Source organism: Oncorhynchus tshawytscha, linkage group LG11 (assembly GCF_018296145.1).
Source record: "Oncorhynchus tshawytscha isolate Ot180627B linkage group LG11, Otsh_v2.0, whole genome shotgun sequence".
Taxonomy (NCBI): Eukaryota; Metazoa; Chordata; class Actinopteri; order Salmoniformes; family Salmonidae; genus Oncorhynchus; species Oncorhynchus tshawytscha.
Window position 1 is genome coordinate 42,593,144 of NC_056439.1, and position 12,654 is coordinate 42,605,797.

Genomic DNA, 12,654 nt, shown 5'->3' on the forward strand with positions numbered 1-12,654 from the left:
GTGGTATGAGGGCCCAACGTCCACAGGTGGGGGTTGTGCTTACAGCCCAACACCGTGCAGGACTGACCGTGGGTCAGTCATGGTGTGGGGTGGCATTTCTTTGGGGGGCCGCACAGCCCTCCATGTGCTCGCCAGCGGTAGCCTGACTGCCATTAGGTACCGAGATGAGATCCTCAGACCCCTTGTGAGACCATATGCTGGTGTGGTTGGCCCTGGGTTCCTCCTAATGCAAGACAATACTAGACCTCATGTGGCTGGAGTGTGTCAGCAGTTCCTGCAAGAGGAAGGCATTGATGCTATGGACTGGCCCTCCCGTTCCCCAGACCTGAATCCAATTGAGCACATCTGGGACATCATGTCTCGCTCCATCCACCAACGCCACGTTGCACCACAGACTGTCCAGGAGTTGGCGGATGCTTTAGTCCAGGTCTGGGAGGATTTAATATTAAGGATTTAGTATTTAATAAGAATATTTCATTCATTCAGATCTAGGATGGGTTATTTTAGTGTTCCATTTATTTTTTTGAGCAGTGTATATTTATTTCAATTGACTTTCCTTATATGAACTGTAACTCAGTAAAATCTTTGAAATTGTTGCATGTTGCATTTATACTTTTGTTTAGTATACTTCAAACTCCCTTCATACTGGACACAGAGACATAAAAATGGTATCCACAAGTTTGTCTGACTCTGGGAAAGTACTGTCGATAACGGGCCTCATTTCCAAAATCCAAAAGTATCCCTTTAACCTTGTCCTTCTTGTGGCATTTGGACCTGGACCTACAGTACCAGTCAAAAGTTTACACACACCTTCTCATTCCAGGGTTTTTCTTTTCTTTTGACTATTTTCTACATTGTAGAATAAAAGTGAAAACATCAAAACTATGAAATAACACACTTGGAATCATGTAGTAACCAAAAAAGTGTAAAACAACTGAAAATGTATTTTTAACACTTTTTTGCTTACTTTTTTGTTGTTGTAAATGTACATGAGAAAGTAATATTTATTGATCAATTAGTATTTGATCGTTGCATCATTGAAATCACTTTTTTTAAGCTGACAAAAGATGCATTCAGTGACAATTAATGCTCATTATATTTTCTCGTTGATTCCTACGTTAATTTTTTTTTTATTTTTTTTTTTTACATGAATGCATAGCCTGAACAGTTAAATATACCTACATTCACATCTAAAGCCTGTACCCATACAACTCTATTGTTGCAACAGTAGGGCATGTCACGTATGGTAATAGGGGCGTGTGTCTATTGTGTTGGAGAGGGGTTGGGGCGTTGCTCTGCCTGCTCATCAATTATTCATGACAGTCAGGGACAGGGAGGGATGTGGAGCCTAGGCAACGCTTGTTGATACTCAGTCAGTTTGGCTGAGGGACAGTAATTGAAGAACTACCATTGCCATTCAGTGCAGTCAAACTGACATTTTACATAAAGGTAAGTCACTTAGTTCTTTGTTAAATTACTTTGCTCATTGCTATGTTTGAGGCCTGTGTACTACTAAGACTATTTAGTATACTTGTCTTAGGCTACCTCTTGGCGTTTCTTTGTTGGTCTTTTGTTGGCTTCTGTTTTGCAATGGTAGTGGATGAGGTGAAGTGGTGAGCCTCCTCACTCAATACTACGTGCAGAGAATCCTTGAGGTTCATTGATTGTTGCCTGGTGTCACTATGTCTAGTCTTTGGCGCTGCCTATAGCAGCTGTGCTGCCTCTGAGGCACATGAGGGTGTGTCAGCTCAGCAGGTTCCTGTTGCCTCAACAACTGAACTGTAAACAAAGGCTCTACACAGTTGTGTGTGACAGAATGATCTGATCAGAGAGAAAATGTATTATAGACCTTTTTTTTTTTTTAACAAAGCCTGTTAACCTAGCCATACTTTCTTTAGAGTTATGTATGGGCAGATAATTGAGGTTGAATAGAGACGTGTTGACTGATTCAATTTCTTCATCTGCTCTTTCGTGGCAGACTAACTTAGCCAGTCACTGGTTCTCAAAACATGCTTATTTTTTACAATCGTATTACAACCAGTATTTACATTTTTGTAGTCTTAAATTAATATTTTTTTGTTTAGGCATAGATTGTCAGGCTGCATTGCCAAATGAAGACCTTTTTTGTCTCTTTTTTTTTGTCTTGGGTTGAAATTCATAATTTTGCTTAAAATTATGCCAATTTGGGAATTTATTTAATTGAGCATACACTCTTAGAAAAAAAGGTTCCAAGAGGGCTGTGCCCATAGGATAACCCTTTTTGGTTCTAGGTAGAACCCTTTTTGGTTCTAGGTAGAACCCTTTTGAGTTCCATGTAAAGCCCTCTGGAAAGAATTCTACATGGAACCCAAAAGGGTTCTACCTAGAACCAAAAAGGGTTCTTCAAAGGGTTCTCCTATGGGGACAGCCAAATAATTATTTTAGGTTCTACATAGCACCTTTTTTTCTAAGAGTGTACCGCATAGTTCTGCAAGTCGTGGCAACACTCGCCAAGCCAATCCTTAAAAGTTTTCCCTATCTCATTTGTTGGAGTATTATTTCAAGTCAATCATGCTATGTAGTCTAAGGCGTAATGACCGCCTACCATCCCATTGCCTCGGACTTGAGCATTAGACCATAAGAATTGCTGAAAGTGAAAGGAATTTGGCATGTTAGGCCTAGACCCTGCCCTTGTGTAATAGACCACTACATATAGGTTACGAATGGATCGAAAGTAGGCCTACAATTCAAAGTTAAGAACGGACAGCACATTTTGACATAACCTAGCCTAAGCAGCAGACATTGGAACACTGTACTTCCGCGCCGACAGAGATGGCCGCCTCAAAACGTTCCTAGGAAACTATGCAGTTTTTTGTTTTTTTACGTGTTATTTCTTACACTAGTACCCCAGGTCATCTTAGGTTTCTTTACATACAGCCGACAAGAACTACTGAATATAAGATCAGCGTCAACTCACCATCAGTACGACCAAGAATATGTTTTTCGCGATGCGGATCCTGAGTTCTGCCTTACAACCAGTGTAACCGAGTGGATCACATGCAGCGACCAAAAAAAAAAAAAAAACGACTCAGAAAAAGAGGGAAACGAAGCGGTCTTCTGGTCAGACTCCGGAGACGGGCACATCGTGCACCACTCCCCAGCATTCTTCTTGCCAATGTCCAGTCTCTTGACAACAAGGTTGATGAAATCCGAGCAAGGGTAGCATTCCAGAGGGACATCAGAGACTGTAACGTTCTCTGCTTCACGGAAACATGGCTCACTGGAGAGACGCAATCCGAAGCGGTGCAGCCAGCGGGTTTCTCCACGCATCGCGCCGACAGAAACAAACATCTCTCTGGTAAGAAGACGGGCGGGGGCGTATGCCTTATGGCCAACGTGACATGGTGTGATGAAGGAAACATACAGGAACTCAAATCCTTCTGTTCACCTGATTTAGAATTCCTCACAATCAAATGTAGACCGCATTATCTACCAAGAGAATTCTCTTCGATTATAATCACAGCTGTATATATCCCCCCAAGCAGACACATCGATGGCTCTGAACGAACTTTATTTAACTCTCTGCAAACTGGAAACGATTTATCCGGAGGCTGCATTCATTGTAGCTGGGGATTTTAACAAGGCTAATCTGAAAACAAGACTCCCTAAATTTTATCAGCATATTGATTGCGCAACCAGGGGTGGAAAGACCCTGGATCATTGTTACTCTAACTTCCGCGACGCATATAAGGCCCTGCCCCGCCCCCTTTCGGAAAAGCTGACCACGACTCCATTTTGTTGATCCCTGCCTACAGACAGAAACTAAAACAAGAAGCTCCCACGCTGAGGTCTGTCCAACGCTGGTCCGACCAAGCTGACTCCACACTCCAAGACTGCTTCCATCACGTGGACTGGGAGATGTTTCAGTATTGCGTCAGACAACAACATTGACGAATACGCTGATACGGTTTGCGAGTTCATTAGAACGTGCGTTGAAGATGTCGTTCCCATAGCAACGATTAAAACATTCCCTAACCAGAAACCATGGATTGATGGCAGCATTCGTGTGAAACTGAAGGCACGAACCACTGCTTTTAATCAGGGCAAGGTGTCTGGTAACATGACTGAATACAAACAGTGCAGCTATTCCCTCCGCAAGGCTATCAAACAAGCTAAGCGCCAGTACAGAGACAAAGTAGAATCTCAATTCAACGGCTCAGACACAAGAGGTATGTGGCAGGGTCTACAGTCAATCACGGACTACAGGAAGAAACCCAGCCCAGTCACGGACCAGGATGTCTTGCTCCCAGGCAGACTAAATAACTTTTTTGCCCGCTTTGAGGACAATACAGTGCCACTGACACGGCCTGCAACGGAATCATGCGGTCTCTCCTTCACTGCAGCCGAAGTGAGTAAGACATTTAAACGTGTTAACCCTCGCAAGGCTGCAGGCCCAGACGGCATCCCCAGCCGCGCCCTCAGAGCATGCGCAGACCAGCTGGCCGGTGTGTTTACGGACATATTCAATCAATCCCTATACCAGTCTGCTGTTCCCACATGCTTCAAGAGGGCCACCATTGTTCCTGTTCCCAAGAAAGCTAAGGTAACTGAGCTAAACGACTACCGCCCGTAGCACTCACATCCGTCATCATGAAGTGCTTTGAGAGACTAGTCAAGGACCATATCACCTCCACCCTACCTGACACCCTTGACCCACTCCAATTTGCTTACCGCCCAAATAGGTCCACAGACGATGCAATCTCAACCACACTGCACACTGCCCTAACCCATCTGGACAAGAGGAATACCTATGTGAGAATGCGTTCATCGACTACAGCTCGGCATTCAACACCATAGTACCCTCCAAGCTCGTCATCAAGCTCGAGACCCTGGGTCTCGACCCCGCCCTGTGCAACTGGGTACTGGACTTCCTGACTGGTGAGGGTAGGCAACAACATCTCCTCCCCGCTGATCCTCAACACTGGGGCCCCACAAGGGTGCGTTCTGAGCCCCCTCCTGTACTCCCTGTTCACCCACGACTGCGTGGCCATGCACGCCTCCAACTCAATCAAAGTTTGCGGACGACACAACAGTGGTAGGCTTGATTACCAACAACGACGAGACGGCCTACAGGGAGGAGGTGAGGGCCCTCGTAGTGTGGTGTCAGGAAAATAACCTCACACTCAACGTCAACAAAACTAAGGAGATGATTGTGGACTTCAGGAAACAGCAGAGGGAACACCCCCATCCACATCGATGGAACAGTAGTGGAGAGGGTAGCAAGTTTTAAGTTCCTCGGCATACACATCACAGACAAACTGAATTGGTCCACTCACACAGACAGCATCGTGAGGAAGGCGCAGCAGCGCCTCTTCAACCTCAGGAGGCTGAAGAAATTCGGCTTGTCACCAAAAGCACTCACAAACTTCTACAGATGCACAATCGAGAGCATCCTGGCGGGCTGTATCACCGCCTGGTATGGCAACTGCACCGCCCTCAACCGTAAGGCTCTCCAGAGGGTAGTGAGGTCTGCACAACGCATCACCGGGGCAAACTACCTGCCCTCCAGGACACCTACACCACCCGATGCTACAGGAAGGCCATAAAGATCATCAAGGACATCAACCACCCGAGCCACTGCCTGTTCACCCCGCTGTCATCCAGAAGGCGAGGTCAGTACAGGTGCATCAAAGCTGGGACCGAGAGACTGAAAAACAGCTTCTATCTCAAGGCCATCAGACTGTTAAACAGCCACCACTAACATTGAGTGGCTACTGCCAACACACTGTCAATGACACTGACTCTACTCCAGCCACTTTAATCATGGGAATTGATGGGAAATTATGTAAATATATCACTAGCCACTTTAAACAATGCTACCTTATATAATGTTACTTACCCTACATTGTTCATCTCATATGCATACGTTGATACTGTACTCTATATCATCGACTGCATCCTTATGTAATACATGTATCACTAGCCACTTTAACTATGCCACTTGGTTTACATACTGTACTCGATATCATCTACTGTATCTTGCCTATGCTGCTCTGTACCATCACTCATTCATTCATCACTCATTCATATATCCTTATGTACATATTCTTTATCCCCTTACACTGTGTATAAGACAGTAGTTTTTTTTTGGAATTGTTAGTTAGATTACTTGCTCGTTATTACTGCATTGTCGGAACTAGAAGCACAAGCATTTCGCTACACTCGCATTAACATCTGCTAACCATGTGTATGTGACAAATAAAATTTGATTTGATTTGTATAGGCTAGTAGGTCCATGACTGCCAATTAAGTAGCTAGCTAATCTTTCTTTTAACAGGCTTTAGGCCTATTCTTTGCCTTCAACAATGAAGCTTATCTCAGTATTGTATTGGGCTGTATTTTTTGCTGTCCGGTCTCATGTCCTCCATAGCCTGCTGTCATAATGAGCTGCTGCCCAGTCTCATGTCCTCCATAGCCTGCTGTCATAATGAGCTGCTGCCCAGTCTCATGTCCTCCATAGCCTGCTGTCATAATGAGCTGCTGCCCAGTCTCATGTCCTCCATAGCCTGCTGTCATAATGAGCTGCTGCCCAGTCTCATGTCCTCCATAGCCTGCTGTCATAATGAGCTGCTGCCCAGTCTCATGTCCTCCATAGCCTGCTGTCATAATGAGCTGCTGCCCAGTCTCATGCCCTCCATAGCCTGCTGTCATAATGAGTTGCTGCCCAGTCTCATGTCCTCCATAGCCTGCTGTCATAATGAGCTGCTGCCCAGTCTCATGTCCTCCATAGCCTGCTGTCATAATGAGCTGCTGCCCAGTCTCATGTACTTTGCCTTCCTTATTAGGTCCATGTGAAATGCAAGTGAAAGTCTGCACTTCTCACTGTTTGCTGCCACCAAGTGAGATCATTGTTTCAACTAATAATGTTTCTGAGCTTAAAGCTCAAAGAAATACCATCCTTTAAAACCGAAAGCAGCGAGTGGACAACAGACATCACATTTTTTACATTGCTTGGCTTAGAGCCTATGTATGTACAAGCCATAACACATTCATAAGCATATTGACTGACATTTAACCAAAACATCAACTTGCCGTTGTTGACTCATGTATGAATGTGCTTTAGAGCCTAAATCAAATCAAATCAAATTTATTTTTAAAGCCCTTCTTACATCAGCTGATATTTCAAAGTGCTGTACAGAAACCCAGCCTAAAACCCCAAACAGCAAGCAACGCAGGTGTAGAAGCACGGTGGCTAGGAAAAACTCCCCAGAAAAGCCAGAACCTCGGAAGAAACCTAGAGAGGAACCAGGATATGAGGGGTGGCCAGTCCTCTTCTGGCTGTGACGGGTGGAGATTATAACAGAACATGGCCAAGATGTTCAAATGTTCATAAATGACCAGCAGGGTCAAATAATAATAATCACAGTGGTTGTCGAGGGTGCAACAGGTCAGCACCTCAGGAGTAAATGTCAGTTGGCTTTTCATAGCCGATCATTCAGAGTATCTCTACCACTCCTGCTGTCTCTAGAGTTGAAAACAGCAGGTCTGGGAGGTAGCACGTCCGGTGAACAGGTCAGGGTTCCATAGCCGCAGGCAGAACAGTTGAAACTGGAGCAGCAGCACGGCCAGGTGGACTGGGGACAGAAAGGAGTCATCAGGCCAGGGCTCAGGTCCTCCTCCTCCGAGAGCGAATTAGAGAGAGCATACTTAAATTCACACAGGACACCAGATAAGACAGGATAAATACTCCAGATATAACAGACTGACCCTAGCCCCCTGACACAAACTACTGCAGCATAAATACCGGAGGCTGAGACAGGTGGGGTCGGGAGACATTGTGGACACATCCGACAATACCCCCGGACAGGGCCAAACAGGCAGGATATAACCCCACCCACTTTGCCAAAGCACAGCCCCCATACCACTACAGGGATATCTTCAACCATCAACTTCCCATCCTGAAACAAGGCCGAGTAGAGTCCACAAAGATCTCCATCACGGCACAACCAAAAGGGGGCGCAAACCCAGACAGGAAGATCACTTCAGTGACTCAACCCACTCAAGTGACGCACCCCTCCTAGGGACGGCATGGAAGAGCATCAGTAAGCCAGTGACTCAGCCCCTGTAATAGGGTTAGAGGCAGAGAATCCCAGTGGAGAGAGGGGAACTGGCCAGGCAGAGACAGCAAGGGCGGTTCGTTGCTCCAGTGCCTTTCCGTTCACCTTCACACTCCTGGGCCAGACTACACTCAATCATAGGACCTACTGAAGAGATTAGTCTTTAATAAAGACTTAAAGGTTGAGACCGAGTCTGCATCTCTCACATGGGTAGGCAGACCATTCCATAAAAATGGAGCTCTATAAGAGAAAGCCCTGCCTCCAGCTGTTTGCTTAGAAATTCTAGGGGCAGTTAGGAGGCCTGCTTCTTGTGACCGTAGCGTACGTGTAGGTATGTACGGCAGGATCAAATTGGAAAGATGGGTAGGAGCAAGCCCATGTAATGCATTGTAGGTTAGCAGTAAAACCTTGAAATCAGCCCTTGCCTTAACAGGAAGCCAGTGCAGAGAGGCTAGCACTGGAGTAATTTGATAAACTTTTTTGGTTCTAGTCAAGATTCTAGCTGCCGTGTTTAGCACTAACTGAAGTTTATTTAGTGCTTTATCCGGGTATCCGAAAAGTAGATCATTGCAGTAGTCTAACCTAGAAGTGACAAAAGCATGGATTAATTTTTCTGAATCATTTTTGGAAAGAAAGTTTCTGATCTTTGCAATGTTACGTAGATGGAAAAAGCTGTCCTTGAAACAGTCTTGATATGTTCGTCAAAAGAGAGATCAGGGTCCAGTATAACACAGAGGTCCTTCACTTTTATTTGAGATGACTGTACAACCATCAAGATTAATTGTCAGATTCAACAGAAGATCTCTTTGTTTCTTGGGACCTAGAACAAGCATCTCTGTTTTGTCCGAGTTTAAAAGTAGAAGATTTTCAGTCGTCCACTTCCTTATGTCTGAAACACAGGCTTCCAGGGAGGGCAATTTTGGGGCTTCACCATGTTTCATCGAAATGTACAGCTGTGTGTCATCTGCATAGCAGTGAAAGTTAACATTATGTTTCCGAATGACATCACCAAGAGGTAAAATATACAGTGAAAACAATAGTGGTCCTAAAATGGAACCTTGAGGAACACCAACATTTACAGTTGATTTGTCAGAGGACAAACCATCCACAGAGACAAACTGATATCTTTCCAACAGATAAGATCTAAACCAGGCCAGAACTTGTCCGTGTAGACCAATTTGGGTTTCCAATCTCTCCAAAATAATGTGGTGATCAATGGTATCAAAAGCAGCACTAATGTCTAGGAGCACGAGGACAGATGCAGTGCCTCGGTCTGATGCCATTATTAAAAGGTCATTTACCACCTTCACAAGTGCAGTCTCCATGCTGTGACGGGGTCTAAAACCAGACTGAAGCGTTTCGTCTACATTTTTTAATTTTTTTAATTTTTTATTTCACCTTTATTTAACCAGGTAGGCCAGTTGAGAACAAGTTCTCATTTGCAACTGCGACCTGGCTAAGATAAAGCATAGCAGTGTGAGCAGACAACACAGAGTTACACATGGAATAAACAATTAACAAGTCAATAACACAGTAGAAAACAAAGGGGGGAGTCTATATACAATGTGTGCAAAAGGCATGAGGAGGTTGGTGAATAATTACAATTTTGCAGATTAACACTGGAGTGATAAATGATCAGATGGTCATGTACAGGTAGAGATATTGGTGTGCAAAAGAGCAAGTAAATAAATAAAAACAGTATGGGGATGAGGTAGGTGAAAATGGGTGGGCTATTTACCAATAGACTATGTACAGCAGCAGCGATCGGTTAGCTGCTCAGATAGCTGATGTTTGAAGTTGGTGAGGGAGATAAAAGTCTCCAACTTCAGCGATTTTGCAATTCGTTCCAGTCACCGGCAGCAGCGTACTGGAACGAAAGGCGGCCAAATGAGGTGTTGGCTTTAGGGATGATCAGTGAGATACACCTGCTGGAGCGCGTGCTACGGATGGGTGTTGCCATCGTGACCAGTGAACTGAGATAAGGCGGAGCTTTACCTAGCATGGACTTGTAGATGACCTGGAGCCAGTGGGTCTGGCGACTAATATGTAACGAGGGCCAGCCGACCAGAGCATACAGGTCGCAGTGGTGGGTGGTATAAGGTGCTTTAGTGACAAAACGGATGGCACTGTGATAGACTGCATCCAGTTTGCTGAGTAGGGTGTTGGAAGCCATTTTGTAGATGACATCGCCGAAGTCGAGGATCGGAAGGATAGTCAGTTTTACTAGGGTAAGCTTGGCGGCGTGAGTGAAGGAGGCTTTGTTGCGGAATAGAAAGCCGACTCTTGATTTGATTTTCGATTGGAGATGTTTGATATGAGTCTGGAAGGAGAGTTTGCAGTCTAGCCAGACACCTAGGTACTTATAGATGTCCACATATTCAAGGTCGGAACCATCCAGGGTGGTGATGCTAGTCGGGCATGCGGGTGCAGGCAGCGATCGGTTGAAAAGCATGCATTTGGTTTTACTAGCGTTTAAGAGCAGTTGGAGGCCACGGAAGGAGTGTTGTATGGCATTGAAGCTTGTTTGGAGGTTTGATAGCACAGTGTCCAATGACGGGCCGAAAGTATATAGAATGGTGTCGTCTGCGTAGAGGTGGATCAGGGAATCGCCCGCAGCAAGAGCAACATCATTGATATATACAGAGAAAAGAGTCGGCCCGAGAATTGAACCCTGTGGCACCCCCATAGAGACTGCCAGAGGACCGGACAGCATGCCCTCCGATTTGACACACTGAACTCTGTCTGCAAAGTAATTGGTGAACCAGGCAAGGCAGTCATCCGAAAAACCGAGGCTACTGAGTCTGCCGATAAGAATATGGTGATTGACAGAGTCGAAAGCCTTGGCAAGGTCAATTAAGACGGCTGCACAGTACTGTCTTTTATCGATGGCGGTTATGATATCGTTTAGTACCTTGAGTGTTGCTGAGGTGCACCCGTGACCGGCTCGGAAACCAGATTGCACAGCGGAGAAGGTACGGTGGGATTCGAGATGGTCAGTGGCCTGTTTGTTGACTTGGCTTTTGAAGACCTTAGATAGGCAGGGCAGGATGGATATAGGTCTGTAACAGTTTGGGTCCAGGGTGTCTCCCCCTTTGAAGAGGGGATGACTGCGGCAGCTTTCAATCCTTGGGGATCTCAGACGATATGAAAGAGAGGTTGAACAGGCTGGTAATAGGGGTTGCGACAATGGCGGCGGAAAGTTTCAGAAATAGGGGGTCCAGATTGTCAAGCCCAGCTGATTTGTACGGGTCCAGGTTTTGCAGCTCTTTCAGAACATCTGCTATCTGGATTTGGGTAAGGAGAACCTGGAGAGGCTTGGGCGAGGAGCTGCCGGGGGGCAGAGCTGTTGGCCGAGGTTGGAGTAGCCAGGCGGAAGGCATGGCCAGCCGTTGAGAAATGCTTATTGAAGTTTTCGATAATCATGGATTTATCGGTGGTGACCGTGTTACCTAGCCTCAGTGCAGTGGGCAGCTGGGAGGAGGTGCTCTTGTTCTCCATGGACTTCACAGTGTCCCAGAACTTTTTGGAGTTGGAGCTACAGGATGCAAACTTCTGCCTGAAGAAGCTGGCCTTAGCTTTCCTGACTGACTGCGTGTATTGGTTCCGGACTTCCCTGAACAGTTGCATATCCCGGGGACTATTCGATGCTATTGCAGTCCGCCACAGGATGTTTTTGTGCTGGTCGAGGGCAGTCAGGTCTGGGGTGAACCAAGGACTGTATCTGTTCTTAGTTCTGCATTTTTTGAACGGAGCATGCTTATCTAAAATGGTAAGGAAGTTACTTTTAAAGAATGACCAGGCATCCTCAACTGACGGGATGAGGTCAATGTCCTTCCAGGATACCCGGGCCAGGTCGATTAGAAAGGCCTGCTCACAGAAGTGTTTTAGGGAGCGTTTGACAGTGATGAGGGGTGGTCGTTTGACTGCGGCTCCGTAGCGGATACAGGCAATGAGGCAGTGATCGCTGAGATCCTGGTTGAAGACAGCGGAGGTGTATTTGGAGGGCCAGTTGGTCAGGATGACGTCTATGAGGGTGCCCTTGTTTACAGAGTTAGGGTTGTACCTGGTGGGTTCCTTGATGATTTGTGTGAGATTGAGGGCATCTAGCTTCTACATCTACATTGTTTGTCTTCAGCAAGTTGCTGCGCAACAGCTTTCTTTAAAAAATTTGAAAGGAATGGGAGATTCGATATAGGCCAATAGTTTTTCAAGAGAGGCTTTATTACTGCCATTTTTAGTGAGTTTGGTACACATCCGGTGGATAGAGAGCCATTTATTATGTTCAAAATAGGAGGGCCAAGCACAGGAAGCAGCTCTTTCAGTAGTTTAGTTGTAATAGGGCCCAGTATGCAGCTTGAAGCCATGATTATTTTCATCATTGTGTCAAGAGATATAGTACTAAAACACTTGAGTATCTCCCTTGGTCCTAGGTATTTTCCTCAATTAAGTTTGAAAAATAGGATGATCGAGCAGCAGTGAGGGCTCTTCGATACTGCACGGTACTGTCTTTCCAAGCTAGTCGGAAGACTTCCAGTTTGGTGTGGCGCCATTTCCATTC

At 45.7% G+C, this 12,654-nt stretch overlaps 1 protein-coding gene across 1 annotated transcript in view; it reads left to right on the forward strand.

Moving 5' to 3' along the window:
• The first annotated feature begins 1,342 nt into the window (after nt 1-1,342).
• LOC112262021 (kinase D-interacting substrate of 220 kDa B) overlaps nt 1,343-12,654 on the forward strand; it is a 98,769-nt gene continuing 87,457 nt past the window's right edge. The window contains 1 exon segment of the mRNA XM_042330149.1: nt 1,343-1,449. The gene's annotated coding sequence lies outside the window, so the exon portion shown is untranslated.